This window comes from Microcebus murinus, chromosome 14 (assembly GCF_040939455.1).
Source record: "Microcebus murinus isolate Inina chromosome 14, M.murinus_Inina_mat1.0, whole genome shotgun sequence".
NCBI classification, from domain to species: Eukaryota; Metazoa; Chordata; class Mammalia; order Primates; family Cheirogaleidae; genus Microcebus; species Microcebus murinus.
Window position 1 is genome coordinate 52091730 of NC_134117.1, and position 17596 is coordinate 52109325.

Sequence of the window (17596 nt, forward strand, 5' to 3'; positions counted from 1 at the left end):
TGTCAGAGATATCAACTGTCAAACTTAGTTCTGAAGGAAATCGGACATTTCATACTTAATAACCTAAATTTTTAAAAAATATATATATAAATTCTATATATTCTATTAATATATCTCTTTCCATTTTATACATGATTCCTGGCTCAGAATTCCCATAGTTCTTGTTATTTCCTAAGTGACAAACAATAAGCGTATGTTTTGTTGAAGAATTGGTTTTATCCTTGGTTCCTCAAGCAGCTTCAGAACAGCTTCAGAGTGATAAAGGTGAAACAGTCTTTTGTTATAATGTAGGGGCACTTTAGACCTCAGAAGCAGCCTCAGAAAGCACAATCTCTCTTTCTCTCTGCCCTTCTCCTGCCCTCCTTCACCTGCTCCTTTTTCTTCCCAAGGGAAGCCATAGATACTAGAAATATACGGTGATCTTACCCAGCCTTTCTGTCTTGGAGCTGGCCATAAAGCAATTCTGCAACCTACCCTGTCTCATTGTAGGTCATAAGATGCCCAATTTCGGAAAGGGTCCTGCCTTGTACCCAGGAGGAAGGAAGGCCACACAGAGAGGCAGAGAAGACGCTGAACAGACAGGCCTTGCTGGGTTTCTCTGCTCAGGCTGTTTGTGTTAGATCAGACCCTTTTTGTCCAATCACATTGCTACACACGGTTGTCCATGCTTCAGTCCTGCCTATCCAATGAAGTCTACACAAAAGGCCCAAGAGGACAGGGTTGACAGAGCTTCTGGCCAGCTGGACACGTGGAGGCTCCTTGAGGGTGGTGTGCCTGGGGAGGGCATGGCAGCTCCACGCCCCTCCTCCCATACTGAGCCCTCTGCACCGCCTCATCTGTACCCTTGGTAATATTCCTTATAATTAACCAGTAAACCTAAGTGTTTCCCTGAGTTCCATGAGCTGCTCCAGCAAATTAATCAAACCCAAGGAGGAGTTCATGGGGACCCCAATGTATAGCCAATGTATAGCCAGTCGGTCAGATGCAGAGGCGAAACAGCCTGGGGCTTGTGTTTGGCAAGTAGAGGCGGTCTCGTGTGTGATCTGACAGTGTCTCTAGATCAGGGGTCCTCAAACTTTTTAAACAGGGGGCCAGTTCACTGTCCCTCAGACGGTTGGAGGGCCGGACTGTAGTTAAAAAAACTATGAACAAATTCCTATGCACACTGCACATATCTTTTTTGAAGCAAAAAACAAACGGGCAAGAACACCCACATGTGGCCCGCAGGCTGTAGTTTGAGGACGCCTGCTCTAGATAGTACCAGCATTGAGCTGGAGAACACCTAGCTGTGTCCACTACAGAATTGCTGGCTTGGTGTGTCAGGAAAAACGGCAACCCCCGATTTGGTTACAGATGAATTTTGTGTTGATTGTGGCGTGAGCAGAGGAAAAGCAGTTTGTGTTTTCTACAAAATACTCTAAGAAAATGACTGGATTTTGAAGAAAAAGAAAACTTCTCTGGTCATTTAGGCAAAAAACACAAGTGCATTAGAAAGGTAAGGAAAATTTGCTTAGCATTACACTTTCTCTTCCATGAACAGCACCATGGAGTAACCAGATGATAAGTGAGAGCTATTGCCTTATACAACTACTCTACCTAGAATAACAAATGGAATATCTGGTGTGACTTGGGGGCTTTCACCCACAGTGATGAGAGCCAGTTTTCTGCCCCCTGGCACCCGTACCCAACTCCCAAGGGCTATGGTGTCACTAATTTCCCTGCCTGTGACCCTCACTCCTGTCCGACATATGCCCTTGCATTCAGGGGATGCTCAAGAAATGCCCCTTAGCGTGATGTGAACACAGCCCGGAGTGAGAGTAGGCATGTGTGTGGCTTTGGGCGGCAGAGAGCCTGTTTGCTGTCCGTCCCCCCGTCTCTAGGATGAGCTGTAGATTCCCCTCCCAACTCTCCCCTACTGTCCCAGGAATCTTCAGGCAAAACCTGTGCCTATTTCTAAAACCCAGACCCGAAGGAGCTCAGAAATGGTGGGGCTGGAACATCTCAGAGCCCGGACCTACTCAGCAAGGGGGAAGGCCGGGGTTAGCTAGACCATCCCCCTACCACCAAGCCAAGGGGACTCAGGGAACAGGTTCCATCTGACACTTGACCATAGCCCACCCCTTCCTGGCCCCAGCCCCCAATCAACTGTGACCCCAACTATAAGAATTCTTGCCCCTGATTGCAGGAGAGTAACAGGAGCATGTGAATGATCCCATGGGGACCCAATCAAGCTTCTGGTCCAGCAGCTGACTGGCAGTACATTGTCACATAAGAGTCATGAATGTCTATTCAGATAATATTTGTTGGCCATCTACTAGGTACCAGACACTGTGCTAGGCACGGAGATACAGAGGGATAAAGAAACAGTGCCTGTCCTCAAGGATCCCACGGTCTAAGGGGGCACAGAGATGGTACAGTGGGTGTATCAGTCTGCTAGGGCTGCCACCACAAAGTGCCACAGATCGGGTGTTTAAACAACAGACATTTCTTTCCTCACAGTTTCGGAGGCTGGAAGTCTGAGACTGAGGTGCTGGCAGGCTGGTTTCTCCTGAGGTCTCTCTCCTTGGCTTGCACATGGCCACTGTCTCAATGTGTCCTCGCATGGCCTTTCTTCTGTGCACATGCATCCCTGGTGTCCCTCTCTCCTCATAAAGATACAGTACTATTGGATTAGGGCCCCACCCTTATGGCCTCGTTTAACCATAATTATCTCTTAAAGGCTCTATTTCCAAATACAGTCACATTGGGGTTAGGGCTTCAACATATGCCTCTTTTCTTTTCTTTTCTTCTTTCTTTCTTTTTCTTTCTTTCATCTTTCTTTTTTTTTTGAGATGGGATCTCACTCTGTCACCCAGGCTGGATTGCAGTGGTGTCAGCCTAGCGTACTGCAGTCTCAAACTCCTAGGCTCAAGCAATCCTCCTGCCTCAGCCTCCAGAGTAACTGGAACTACAGGCATGTACCACCAAGCCTGGCTAGTTTTTCTATTTATTGTAGAAATGGAGTCTTACTCTTGCTCAGGCTGGTCTTGAACTCCTGGCCTCAAGCAATCCTCCTGCCCTGGCCTCCCAAAGTGCTAAGATTACAGGCATAGGCCACCACCTGGCCATTCAACATATAAATTGGGGGGGAGGGGGTGGGCGGATAGAATTCCATCTGTAACAATGTGTTTTAAGTACTATAATAAAGGCAAGACTACTCTGAGGGCAAGAATACCAGTGGAGACCCAGATATACCTGCCAAAGTAGTTAGGGGTTATAAATCAAGTTAACAAACTAGTAATATTGTCCTATGTACGCAAAGATGGCTCCTGGCCCCAGCTCCCAGCCCAAGGCCACCCCACTTCTTTTCTCACCCCCAGTTCTATCCTGCACATTGAGGAGCCCTGAATGACACGTGTGGATGCCTCAGTCTGCGTGTCCAAGCTCTGTTTACTGCCTCCCCAAAGAACTGTCCCTTGGCTGTCCCTCGGGGCTGGGGAATACACTCGGGTCATGCAGTCTGCTTTTTGAGAATGGACCCAGGAAAGGGACCCACACATGCCCAGGAAGATGGCTGTTTGGCAGATGTCTGAATACACTGTGAGCATTGCTCCCCTTATCTTCCCCACAGGAACCTGAAGGCCAGGAGACTGCACTCCTCTGTGGTCATGCTAAGGCGGGGTAGGTGACCAACCAGATGGCTTCTGATTTGGTGGCTCCACCACATACAGTGACTTCAAAAGGAGGTCAAGGTACCCATGCTCCTGCCCCAGCGCCTGCCCGTTACAATCTCTCTCGGTCTGTTCTTCCAGTGCCCCTAACGTCTTGGAACCTTCAAGGAACTTCTCCCGTGATATAACGCCCCCTTCAAACCCCTCCTTGCCCCCAAGCCAAGTGCCCAGTGCCCAAGGAGCGCTTGGAGGAACACTCTTAAAGCCAAATTTTTCCACGGGTGGGGATGACACAGCCATTCTAGGTGGCTGCCTGTAGCCTCAGAATCCAACCACCCAGCCCCAGGCCTGTCCCGGCCACTCAGGGGTTGGGCATGCTGGCGGGTGGGGAGGGGAAGGGGCATTGTCAGGGAAGACAGGCCAGGCCGCAGCTGCCCAACCGGGTGGCTGGGCGGCCTGAATAGCTTCACAGCTCTGGGCTGAGCTGGCTGAATGGGGGCCCGGCCCCTCCCTGGCAGTGGCCCGGAATAGATGACATTTTCATTGCAAGCTAACAAGGGGAGAAATCCAATTACCTCACAAAGGGGCTCCCAAAAGGGCCTCACTGCCTGGAGAGAGAAGGGGAAAGGAAGGGGGGAGAGGGAAGGAAGAAGGGGAGTGTGTGTGTGTGTGTGTGTGTGTGTGTGTGTGTGTGTGTGTGTGTGTGTGTAGGAAGGCCCCCACCCAAACCAGGAGAGGAACAAAGCCCTCAGCCCTGCAGGACAGGGGGACCTGCATGCAGGCAGGGAGGTGGAACTGAGGGCGTTTAGTTCACTCCCAGCGGGTCAGAGGGTCTGTCTGGCAGCTCCGGGTCCCTGAGGGCTTCGGGCAGTGAGGCTTCCTCCCTGCGGGGCCACCTTGGAGGTGCAGGAGAGGCGCCAGCTGCCAGGCCCGGTCTCTCCGAACCGCACCCTCTGCCCCAGCTGACAGGTCCGACCTGCGTCATCAGTTACTCATTGCATACTTTTTCCTTCTGCCATATCCACCTAAACTATTATTTTCACATTTATTTAAAGTGTATTGGCCGGGCGAGGTGGCTCACGCCTATAATCCTAGCACTCTGGGAGGCCGAGGCGGGCAGATTGCTCAAGGTCAGGAGTTTGAAACCAGCCTGAGCAAGAGCGAGACCCCGTCTTTACTATAAATAGAAATAAATTAATTGGCCAACTAATATATATAGAAAAAATTAGCTGGGCATGGTGGCACATGCCTGTAGTCCTAGCTACTCGGGAGGCTGAGGCAGGAGGATTGCTTGATGCCAGGAGTTTGAGGTTGCTGTGAGCTAGGCTGATGCCACGGCACTCCAGCCCCAGCAACACAGTGAGACTCTGTCTCAAAAAAAAAAAAAGTGTATTATTTAAGCTTAGTATTTAAAAAGAAAATTTTATATCATAACTGCAAATAGAAAAAGTAGCTAATTCCAAAAAGAAGCATAATTCAAATGACCCAATGTTGTCAAACCTTATGGAGCTGAAAGCTGGAACTCTCTGGGGGCTGGTGGGTGGTGCTGGGGTGATTAGCAGCTGTTGGCAGCCCAGATTTCTCCTAGGTCCAAGCCAGGAGGAAGAAGAGGATTGAAAAGGGAACATCCTCCCCCCATTATCCCCCAGTAGTTGACACTGGCTGCACCAGGCAAGGCTGTACCCCAAAGCCTCCCACACCAGCCCCCAGGGCAGTGGGTATGGCACCTTCAAGGCCTGGCTGCCCTTAACCTTGGTTGCCCAACTGCTTAATGCTTCCTTTCCTCCTCCGGAAAATAGAGGCCAAGCAAGGATCTACTGCGTTATTGGACGGCCTACTTTCTGGGTGTTGTGGGGTGGTGACTGGGATCCCAGAAGGTGTGAGGGGCCTGGGGAATGGGGAGGAGCGTGGCAGTCCCAGGGTGATAAACAAGTCCAGTCTCCTGCTCTCCCTACCTTCAGAGGCGGGAGGAAGGGCTGCAGACCCCCTTCGGGAGGAAATTAGCATTTGCTTCCTCTGGCCCAGCCAGAGCAAATCGGCCTTCAAAAGCCAGCCTGTCTCTGGAGGCCACACAGCATGCCCTTTGTGGCTCCCTCCCATCCCCTCTGTCCCCTCCCCCAGCTCACTGAACTCTTCTTCCCAGGGGAGAGGAATGGGTGTCTCTTGAAGCACAGGGGTGGGCAGTGGTGTCAGGATTTTTGCCCTCCCTGGGAATGCCCTGTCCAAAGTGGGGATGTCGCCTCCTTCTCCTGTTCCAGAGACTCAAGGGCACCCCCAAGCCCTACCTACCCATTTCCAGTCCCTATTCTTCACTGTCTTGTGAAGGGCCTTTGACCTTGTTGAAACTTCTACCTTGTTGAGACTCAGTGTTTCTTGGCTTCCAAGACCCCACTGTCTCCCTGGATTCTTCCTACCTCTCTGAACATTCTCTGCACCTTCCTCTGGCCCCCTTGCTGTCAGGGCTGTGTACCTATGTGCAAACTTAGACACACGTAGCCTCTGGATCCCAGACACTTGCAGGAGTAGTGTAACCTGGCAGTGTTGGTCCAGGTTCCACTATCTACCCCTTGAATGCGCCTGAGGTTTAGTCCTTGGCCTTCTCTATAACCAGCCCCACTGTTTTAATATTATCTCTTCCCTGGTGACTCCCAAGTATTTACCTCCACCCTTTACAAATCCCATGGTCTATGGTGCACATATTCACCTCGATGTCTCAGCTCAAAAGCACAAGAGGCCATCAACTGAACTCATGTTTCCTCCAAACCTTCTTCTCACCGAGACATTTTCTGTCCCACAGTGCAAACTCTTGGGTGCTCATCGATTCCCTTCAGTCCTGACACCTCTCATTCCCTTTTTGACCAATACCTCGCCTGCTTCATTGTCAGACAACACCAACTTCCAGTTGCCAAGGCAACTCTGCCTCTGTCTCGTGACAGCACCTGCCTTCATCCACTGAGTCTCCATCACCTCATTCTTGACCAGTGATGTGGACTCCTGACAGGCGTCACTCCTCAGTCCTTCTGCTGCAGTCAGGGAGATCCCTCTAGACCCAGATCTTAGCACAAAAGTCTCCCTGCTTAAAGAACTTTGTGCCCTTCTTTTACCAAAACTCATATCACTTGCTCTTCATCTTCTGTGTTCTATGCACTCTATACCCCACTATAAGCACACTTATCTAAGCACTCTTTATATTTTTATATTTATTTATTCATGTGCTCCATATTTATTTGATATCAACTATGAGTCGGGCTCTGTGCTCAGTTCTGGGAGAGGTAAAGGTGAACCAGATCTTGTCCCTGCCCTCATGGAGGATGGCGTCCAGTCTTCGTGCTGTTGCCCAGGCTACCCTGCCGTGCTCATATACCCTTTTCCATCTGGAAAATGCCTTTTGATAAATAGGAGGTCTTATATTTTTTCCACACACCAGTGGATCACCTTGTGTACACATGCCCTGGAGCATACAGAGTGCACTTTTAAGACTCAGAAACAGGAAGTAGTATGTTTTTTTTTTTGGTGACAGTGACAGAAAACCAACTCAAACCAGTAGGAAAGAGAATTTATTGAATCTGACAGCAGATTTCTAATCAGAAACTATGCAAGCTGGAAGACAATAAAACATCTTTAAAATGCTGAATGGAAAAAACAAAAACCCCAAAATTCTATTCCCAGTGAAAATATTTTTCAAAAATGAAGATTTTTAAAATACAGGTTCAAGGTGGTAGAATTCGTTGCCAGCAGACTTTCTCTGTAAGAAATGTTAGAGGAAATTCCTCATGAGAAGGAAAATGATACCAGGTAGAAACTTGAATCTGAATGAAGGAATGAAGAAAGCAAGGTGTGATAAAGGTTTGGGTAAATATAAAATATATTGACTTTACAAAGCAAAAATAATAATGATATATTTGGAGGTTCATAATATTATGTAGAAAATGTAAGCCAATGATAAAACAAAGGATGGAAGGAGAGCATGGAAGTATTGTAAGGTTCTTACAGTGTGCATGAAGTGGGATAATATTATTTGATGGTATTCTATAAGTTAAGCAAGTACCTTGCAAGCTCTAGAGCGACATTAAGTGAATAAGAGACAGGCGTAGCTACTAAGCCAGCAATAGAGAGAACAATGGGGCCTTGATGTTTCCTTCTGTGTGTAGGAAGCCCCATTAGTGTAACACACCTGGCCGCTCTCTACTCGCCCCCTCATTCTGCTCCAGGGAATATTGAGTGACCTTATCTGATTGGCGAGTCTGGCAGGGGCAGTCAGGCGTGGGCAGCCTAGCCCCTTTCTCTGGAGCACACATTTCTGCTCTGCCCTTGTGAGCAGGAGAGGCTGGTGATGGTGCAGTGCTGCCTGTGACTTGTGGCTGAGTCGGATTGGCTCTAGGTGCCCAGGTTAGGAAGCCCACTTGCCCACAGCCATGAGCCATGTTTTTCAAAATCAGCCTCATGGGTTGTAAGTGTGATCTTTTGCCTCTGTCTGCCTTGCTTCTTTGTCTAATTTCTCAATTGGATCAGAAACCAGTATTTGTTGAGATACTCCCCCGAGCACACACTGCAATGGCTAGCTTGCCTGTCGACTCCCGGACAGCCCAGCTCCCACCCTCCACGAGTGATTGACCATGGGGTCTTGAGCACAGGAGCCGGGAATGGGGAGGGACCAATGGTAAAAAATGGTAAGGAGGAATACGGGGGTGCTCTGTGGAGGAGTATGTTGGACCTCTGGGCTCACAGAGGACTGAAGGTGCCTCAGGTGGGCCCCGCAGGGAGGGAGGGCCCCAGCTTTGCCCACCACCCTCCTCCCCTGCTCAGAATCTCAATGTCACCCCACTGGCCCCCAGCCAAGCAAGTCATGGTGAAAGACCTGGATTCCTTGCAGTGTGATCATAACTAAGTTATGCTTCTCCCCACCCAATCCCACAGCCTGGCCTCTGTTTCCCCATCTAAAACAAAGGAATTCTGCTTGGTGATAGCTAACAGTGCTTCCCTCTTGCCTTGATGGTTTTTCTACTGAGACCAGAGACTCCAGCATGAGGCTACATTCAGACTTATTTGGCCCAAAGTGTGTTTGAATTTTTTTTCCTAATTAGTTGCTGACTTTGGGAAGATTTCACATACAAATCTGAATTTCTAGCTTCTCTTCAAAAATGCTAAGTCCTCATTGCTGCATTGAAATAATAAGGTGGACTTAAGTAGCAGCTGGGCCCTTTAGGGGCATGTGGGCGCTGCAGGTGACCACAGTCACCACTTGGCCACTACCACTCATCCACGCTGCCTGCTAGCCCTCGGGCCTCTGCACAGACAGCAGGGCAGCTGCCACATGAGCCCAGGTCTCTGGATTCCCAGGCCTGCGTGATTTCTGCTATAATCTGTGGCCAGTCAAGCTCTCCCCAGGAGGGACAGGAGAGAGGAGTGCCAGTATTTCGGAGCTGCCTGAGTTTATAGTATGGGAAACTGGACTTAGACTCGGTTGGGGAAAAGACACAACTTCTTGGGCTCAGTGGGTCCCTAGAGTGTGGGAAACACAAGCGGAAGTCCCCCTCACTTCTCCCTGGGTCCTCTTCCCCCCAACCCCAACTAGAGGCTGAGCCAAGAGGCTGGAGCTAAAGACCCTCCCCCACTGGCAGCTTTACAGATAGCTCCCCCACCCCCCACCCCAGTGGTTCAATCATTGTCAGGCACAAGGTCAGGCTGCCAGCTGGCTGCCTCCTGCAGAGAAGGCCAGTGGCGGTGCCTCCACAGCCTCTGAGCCCACATTCCGCAGCCCTGGGGACCCCAGTTGTACCCCACAGGGCCCCTAGCCCTGGTGCTGCTGACAGGTAACCTCAGCTCAGCCGACAGCCTGGCCCAGGGGAGGCTCAAGGGCTCTGGGGTGGGACAGACCTGGAGTTGAGCCCTGGCTGCCCACCAGCAGTGTTAACCAAGGCGAACTATTGAATGCTCCGAGCTTCAGTTTCTTCATCTGATAAATGGAGCAAAGAATAACTCCTACCTCACAGAGATGTTGCAAGGATGCAGTGACAGAAGGAGCACGGAGTATCAAGAGCGCTTGATAGGCTCTCAGTGGCTGTCCATTTTCTTTCCTTCCCCTGGGATCTGGGCCCCAGGGATCTGGTCCTGGGCGTTCTCTAAGCCACTGGGTCTCAGCGTACTGTAGGCGGGAAAGATAGTCTAGAAAATGAGAGCATGGAAATATGACATAGTTCAGCTTTTAGGATAGTAATTGGAAAGTAACTTCTACTTTTTAATGATGAATCCCTTAGCTTAATCAGAATTTCCAAAGGACGCAGCTCCCTCAGTCCCCACAGCCATTGTGAGAGTGACATCACCTGGGTCCCCAATAGCAGAGAGGAAAACTGAGGGGCAGAGTAGGTCAGTGAGTTGCTCAAGGTCGCAAAGCTGATAAGGACGGGGGATCTGGCCACAGCGGGTGAGGCTTTGCCCTCTTGAAGACTCAGCTTCCCTGATGGGGCAGGGTTGCCACGGCCAAGCTCTGGCTGCCTCCATCCCCTCCGCCCACAAAATGTCCAGCAATTCTTCCCAGTCCTTTCCTACCTGGAATACTCATGCTGAGCAGTCACACCCTTCCCCCTTTCAAGGCTAGCAGAGACTTCCTCACCTCTGGGAGGTCTTCCCTGACTCCATCTCCCTTGGGGGTTTTTCCTCCCCCACCCTGACTTCCATGCTGCTCCCAGGGTACTCACCTCCAAAGCCTGTGGAGGTGAGTACCTGGCTGTTCAAGAGCCTCTCTCCCTGGCTGGAAGGATGGATGACAAACCCCCGCAGGGTGGGATCCCGGCTACACTGGCCTCAATTCCAACCCCTGGGCCCGGGCTTCTCTCCTCCCTCCACTTCCTCCGCAGCCCAGTCCAGGACGGACAATCCACAGGCTCCCATGATGCATGAGTACAGTGGGCAGCAAAGCCTTAAACAGCATGTATCCTCTGACCTAACAGTTCCACTTCAAGGACCTTTTCCTAAAGAGATCATGAAAACATGGATGCCTAAAAATGCTAATCTCAGTGTTCTTGACAAAGGGCAAAACTTGAACACAACCTAAACACCCAACAGGAGATTTCTGGTTTAATATGTTATCATATTGTGGCTCCATACACAAACGTATACAGCAACTAAAATGATGATGTGGGTCTATATTTCACTAGCACCAAAAGAGGTTCATAATATATTATGTGTAAAAGGATTATAGGACAAATAATATAGCGATCTCTCTCACTCTCTCTTCATAGATGTATGTGTGTGCAGATAGATAAATAGAGATATAATATCTACAAAAGGTAAACAGTGGGTACCTCTGCGTGGTAGGATTAACAAGTGATTTAAAATATTTTACTAACCTATGCTTTTCTGCAGTGAGTTACTTGGGAAATCGAAGAAGCAAGAAAACATTTATTTCACAGCTGAGCGCTCCAGGTTGGGCTTCTGGGCAGCCCCCCTGGGGGAGTCTGGGGGAGGCAGGGCCACAGGGGCCTTTCAGCTCTCCCAGCCCATCTCTCGCCAAATCCAGGCCCAGGCTGAGTGACACCAGGCTTGGGTCTTGGCCTGGGTCCGGCACTTGCTCTCAGTGAGGGACTTGTTGGGCCAGGTGATTGTCCCACCAGGGCACGCACCTGCTCCATTAATCTTTCTGGTCCCAAGCAGCGGACACAGCCCACTGTGTCTGTTGATCTAAGAGGAGGGTGCAAGGGCCCGGGGAGGGGCTCCAGCTCGGTACCTGCCGTTGCTCAGCAGCTGGGGCCTGGGGCCTGGGGCAGGAGCCCTCGCTGGGGGCTGAGCTTGTCAGCGCTGATGGATGAGGTGCTGCAGGAAGCGGGAGGCTGCTCTCTCCTGCCACTGTCCCCAACCTGTGGGCCAGGCTGCTCCTTGCAGTGCTAGTCCCCTAGTGTTCCTTGTTAGCCCCCCAGGCAGGATGGCTGACAGAAGCAGCCAGGTCCTTTCTTGGCTTCCTGCACGTGTCCGAGAGCTTTCTCATTTTAACCTCTACTGAGCCAACGTAGGCAACTCAGATACTTACCTTTCTATAGGTGAAAATGTGAAAGCAATTAACATAGAATTAAAACAACAAGGTAGATCTATACTTCATTCAGATTGGAGGATGTTCAGAATATATTTAGTGAAATGAGCTTAATATGACAAAAGTATAGCTTGATATTTTTCTTCATATATTTATAGAAATCTGGAAGGATACCCGCCAAACGTTAACAGCGACTGAGCTGGGATTTGACCAGGCCTTGGGCTCGAGTCCCATGCTCATTTCACCTGGCATTGCCTCTTTGTCCTGAGGTTCTTCCCTCCTTCAAAGCTCCCCCTCCTCCAGGCAGCCTCCAGGACTCCTCACCCTAATCTGGCTTGGACCACCTCAGTGATTTTCTAGAAATCCTCTCCTCTCACAAGCCCTGAGGCTGGGTGCTCTGCCCGAGGCAGCAAGTTTGTGTCCACTCTCATGTCTGTGCCTTAAGAGTCCCCAGCTGATACCACGGGGCCCCTGCCTCCATCCCACCAGATGAGGCCTCTCTCCTCCCCATTCTCTGGCATTGTCCCGATGGCACAACCAAAGCTCACGCATGTCATTCCCAGGAAAGGCCACAGGTCCTCACTTAGATTCCACTTCTTCTGCACACACCCTCTGAGCTTGGATAACTGCTCCCCAGGCCACACCCCATTAGGGGCAGCAACTAGAAAGGTGACCAGCTGCCAGAGCCCGGCAAGCCAGAGTAGCCAAGGGCCAGGGCAGCAGAGAGAAGAATTCAGTCCCTGCAGCAGCTCGGGGCATGTGACGAAGGGATGAGCCCATCTCAGGAGATCCAGGAGTGCAGGGAATTGGGACCATAACTGGCATATGTGGTGGCCCCCTAGTCATCAAGACAGGCAGGCGTGAGGGGCTAACATTTGCTGAGCTCCTACTGTTTGCCACACACTTGAGGGAGCATGCGCTCTGTTTAACCACTTCGCTACGGCGCTCACCGGCCGGGAAACCTTGCCCACAGCCGGCACTCACAGTCCGCACGACAGTGTGCTGTGCATTGACCACGAATCCGTTGTGCTCTTGTGTGATGAGGAAAGCTTTAAAGCACTGAAAGCTTGTTTTACTTTACAGGCAGCTTTAGGAAAATAACTATTATAACTCCTTCTAAGGACTTGTTAAAAGGTCACAGATTCATAGTAACTTATTAGCTGAACGTACACACTCTCTCCCAGCTCCTAGTGGCTGCTGTGTTCCTCATCTTGTACCTGCATCACTCTGGGCTCTGCCTCCGTCTTCACGTGGCCGCCTCCTCCGTGTCTCAGTGTCTGTCCCTTCTTCTCTTCCTTATAGGGACTTACTTTGGGATTTGGGTCTGTCCTAATCCAGGATGATCTCATCTTGAGATCCTTAACTGCACCTGCAAAAATCCTTTTTCCAAACAAAGTCACATTTACAGGTCCTGATACATATATTTTTGAAAGGCCACTATTCACAAACTACAGAAAGATTCTTTTTTTGGTGTTGTTTAATATATATATATATATATATATATATATATATATATATTTTTTTTTTTTTTTTTTTTTTTTTTGAGACAGAGTCTCGCTTTGTTGCCCAGGCTAGAGTGAGTGCCGTGGCGTCAGCCTAGCTCACAGCAACCTCAAACTCCTGGGCTCAAGCAATCCTTCTGCCTCAGCCTCCCGAGTAGCTGGGACTACAGGCATGCACCACCATGCCCAGCTAATTTTTTCTATATATTTTTAGTTGTCCAGCTAATTTCTTTCAAGAATTTTTATTTATTTATTTTTTTTAGTAGAGATCGGATCTTGCTCTTGCTCAGGCTGGCCTCGAACTCCTGAGCTCAAACAATCCACCTGCCTCAGCTTCCCAGAGTGCTAGGATTACATAGGCGTGAGTCACCATACCCGGCCTGTAGAAAGATTCTTATCTAAATTGGTTACAGGCCAGGCGCAGTGGCTCACACTTGTAATTCTACCACTTTGCAAGGCTGAGGCGGGTGGATTGCTCAAGGTCAGGAGTTTGAAACCAGCCTGAGCAAGAGCAAGACCCGGTCTCTACTATAAATAGAAAGAAATTAATTGGCCAACCAATATATACGCAAAAAATCAGCCGGGCATGGTGGCGCATGCCTGTAGTCCCAGCTACTCAGGAGGCTAAGGCAGTAGGATGCCTTACCCAGGAGTTTGAGGTTGCTGTGAGCTAGGCTGACACCATGGCACTTACTCTAGTTTGGGCAACAAAGCGAGACTCTGTCTCAAAAATAAATAAATAAATAAAATTATTACAGATTTTTAAAAAAAGTACCATCGTAGTTTCTGGTAAATGTTTTCGTAGTGTGTTTCCTAAGCAGGCAAGTGCCTGAGACCCGGACCGACCTTGCATCGCCAGAGTCCACGCCACGGCGCAGGGCTCACAGGAGGAGCTCAGCGGAGTCCAGTGTGACTGACCGCTTCAGCTTCTTTGACAGCCCTTCCTCAACCTCCACGTGGTACAATGGGAAACTGGAGGAAAAGAGGAAAGATTGTTAGCCTTTGAGTTGGGAGGCAGGAGTTCAGTCCTCCTCCAGCTCCTGGCTCACTGACTTCTAGCCCCCGAGGTCCCCTCCCAGGCCCTTGGGATGCACATCTCCCTTGCCAAGCTCCAACCAGCTCCAATGTCTGTATCAAAGAGGCCATTCCTGCCATCCCAGCAAAGGCATTGAAAAATTTGAAGTACCACTGTATTCATTAATTAAGGCTTTTGAATGATAACATTTTTCTCTAATCCAAAAATACCTTCCAAGATTTTTTCCCTAAGCATAAACATGCATATATCTTTTTTATAAATAGTTTCATAGTATACCTCTAAAAGAATGTTTGTCATCTTTTATCTGGAATTTCTAGATATTCTGTAGTGGGGTGATTTGCATGGTGCCTGGCTTGCCATCTTGCTTTCTTTTTTCCCCCTTAGCAACATGCTTGGAATCCTTCCTCATGTCAATAATCATTATTTTACAATGCAATTTTTGATGGGGCTGTATATATACAATAATATAATATACAAGAGCAATATACAATAAATACAATAATATAATCTGTCCTCCATGGTCAAACATTTCCTTTGTATCCAACTTTTTATTACTATGAAAGATAATGTTATGAATGTCTTCGTTGACACATTTTTATGCGATTTCTGATGATTTCTTTCTTTCTTTTTTTTTTTTTTTGAGACAGAGTCTGGCTGTTGCCCAGGCTAGAGTGCAGTGGTGTCAGCCTAGCTCACAGCAACCTCAAACTCCTGGGCTCAAGCAATCTTTCTGTCTCAGTCCTGAGTAGCTGGGACTACAGGCATGTGCCACCATGCCCGGCTAATTTTTTCTATATATTTTTAGTTGTCTGGCTAATTTCTTTCTATTTATAGTAGAGACGGGGTCTCGCTCTTTCTCAGGCTGGTTTTGAACTCCTGACCTTGAGCCATCTGCCCACCTCAGCCTCCCAGAGAGCTAGGATAACAGGTGTGAGCCACCGCGCCCGGCCAAATGCTTCACGAATTTGCCTGTCATCCTTGCGCAGGGGCCACGCTAATCTCTGTATCTTTCCAATTTTAGTATATGTGCTGCTGAAGCGAGCACCTGATGATTTCTTTTAGAGGAATTTCTGGGCCAAAAAATTTGGCTATTTGAAGGCATTGGATGAAACTACCAATAACGAAGTCTGGATCAATTTCTAAAATAATTAAAGTAATATATGGATATGATAAAAATTTTAAAATTACAGAAAGACAATAATCATGATAATAGCATCAACAGCTAACATTCACTAATGGTCTCATGAGGTCTCTTACTTTTACGTATTTTATATAGTATACAGTCATCCCTTGGTATACTTGAGTGGATTTTTTCCAGGACCCTGTGTATACCAAAATCTGCAAACTCGAGTCCCACATTGGGCTCTGCAGAATCCACCTATAGGAAAAATCAGCCCTGCATCTATATGGGTTCTGCATCCTACAAATACTGTATTTTTGATCTTTGTTTGGATGAAAAAAAAATTCACATATAAGTAAATACCTGTAGTTCAAACCCATGTTTTTCAAGGATCGACTGTATACTTAAGTATATTATATGTTACAGATCCTATATTTAATCTAATTTAAAACTGCCCTATGAGAGTAGTGCTATAATTATCCCTATTTCGCAGGTGACATTGGGGCTTAAAGGAGTTGCCTAAGGTCACCAAGCTGGTAGGTGGCAGACCTGTCACCTGAACCCAAGGAGCCCATCACCGAAACCTGTGCTCTTGAGCACTGCAATCTACTAAGGAAGGAAGCAGTTTTCCGCCTCCTTGGAGAGTTCTATGCAGAGGAGAAGCATGAGCTGCAGCCAGGGAGAGAGCGCGGGCGGGAGAGGCAAAGGTGGGGTCCCCTGGGCAATGCAGATGCAGCGTCCACAAGGCCAGGTGTGGGTGGCACCAGGCGTGTGGCTTGGGCAGGTGGGTGACTGCTGATGCCATTCACACAGGTCCCAGAGGAGCTATACTGGGGTTGTGACTTTGAGGTTGACCTGTGCCTCTTTCTGAGGCCGAGGTGGCTCTGTGCCCTGCTAGGTCCCCTTCACTGGCACAGGGCCTGGCCCGTGAGACGTGCTCACCGAGCACTGTGGGAACCAGATTCTCTCTCACTCCCTTCTCCTTCCCTTTTTCCCTCCTGTTTCGTGTTGCCACAGATGAGATGCCCACTGCCAACTCCCCCATTGCCTTTGGGGGCCTGAGGATGTCAGGGGAAGGGATTCTGTGTGGCAGGGACAGAGGTGGAGCCATCACTTCAGAGTCCAGGCTGAGACACTGCTCTGCCACTAACCCTGCTGTCACCCTGAGCCATCTCTTCCCCTCTTTGGCCCTCAGCTCCCACAGCTCCGAAGCCAAGGATGGGTGCGAGTGGTCCCTGGGCCATTTCCAGTGGTCCCTGGGCCAGAGGCAGTGTTGTTCCTGGAGTCCTTTTTAGCTGCGGCTGGCTTTTTGCTACCATTTTTTAAAAGCAGTGAGCGAGAAGAGGCTGGGGTGGGGGTAGGAGGCAGGGAACTGTAAAGAAATTCCCAGACAGGTCTGTTGCTTTTTGTGTGTGCAGGGAGAGACCAGAGACCGGGAAGTGCTGGGGGGAGGGCAGAGGAGGCCAGGGATGGAGCGAGGGGGGCAGAGGGGGTGCGTGGAGGGGACAGAAGAATTAAAGCGAATCCAACAAAAGGAAATGAAAAGTGAGTGACAAGTTTGAGGCTGCAGGCCCTAGGCCAGCCGGGCCTTTAGCGCAAAGAATGGAGACAAACGAGCTGGATTTTCATGCTCAGTGGACGTGAATGAAGGAGCATCTTTTAAAACCCTATCAGGAACTCTTTGGATTGTCATTAGATCTGGAGAGGGAAAGACGGAGGGAGGAGATTGCTGAATTTGGCTCCTGGGTGTGAAAAGATCCTGATTCTTCTTCACTGGAGGCTGGGGGGCTTCGGGCTCTCTCCTTGCTGGCCCCGTGCATGCCTGGGCCCCTCAAAGGTTTCGGTAATTTATTTGTCATTCCAAGGGCCCTTGAAATTCAGCGGTGGGCTCCCCCTAGTCTCTATGGGTGACCCCACATGGGAACAAGGAGGAGGAAGAGGGACGTCTGGGGCGGGCTCCAGGCCTCTGGCTCCTTGTAGGGTGACCAACCATCTGGGTTTGCCTGGAACAGGAGGCTGGCAGTGCTAACACCAGGAACGCCTCCAACAAACCAAGGTGGTTGGTCACCATGCTTTTGGGTGGGGGCTGATGGAGACAAGAGGGGAGGGAAGTGAATGGCTCCAGGTTGGTCCCACTAAGCCCTGGAGTCAGGGAAGTTACTGGACACTTGGTCCTGGCCTCTAGCACGGAGCTGAAACCCAGGGTGGGAGGTTCTTTGCTTGTTTGTGCATTTTTTAAAAAGGCGATTGGAGACTTTTGCA

General features: G+C 49.4%; 1 pseudogene; it reads right to left on the reverse strand.

The window, feature by feature from the left end:
- Positions 1-15164: 15164 nt before the first annotated feature.
- On the reverse strand, positions 15165-15259 carry LOC142875775 (uncharacterized; annotated as a pseudogene).
- Between the last annotated feature and the right edge of the window lie 2337 nt (positions 15260-17596).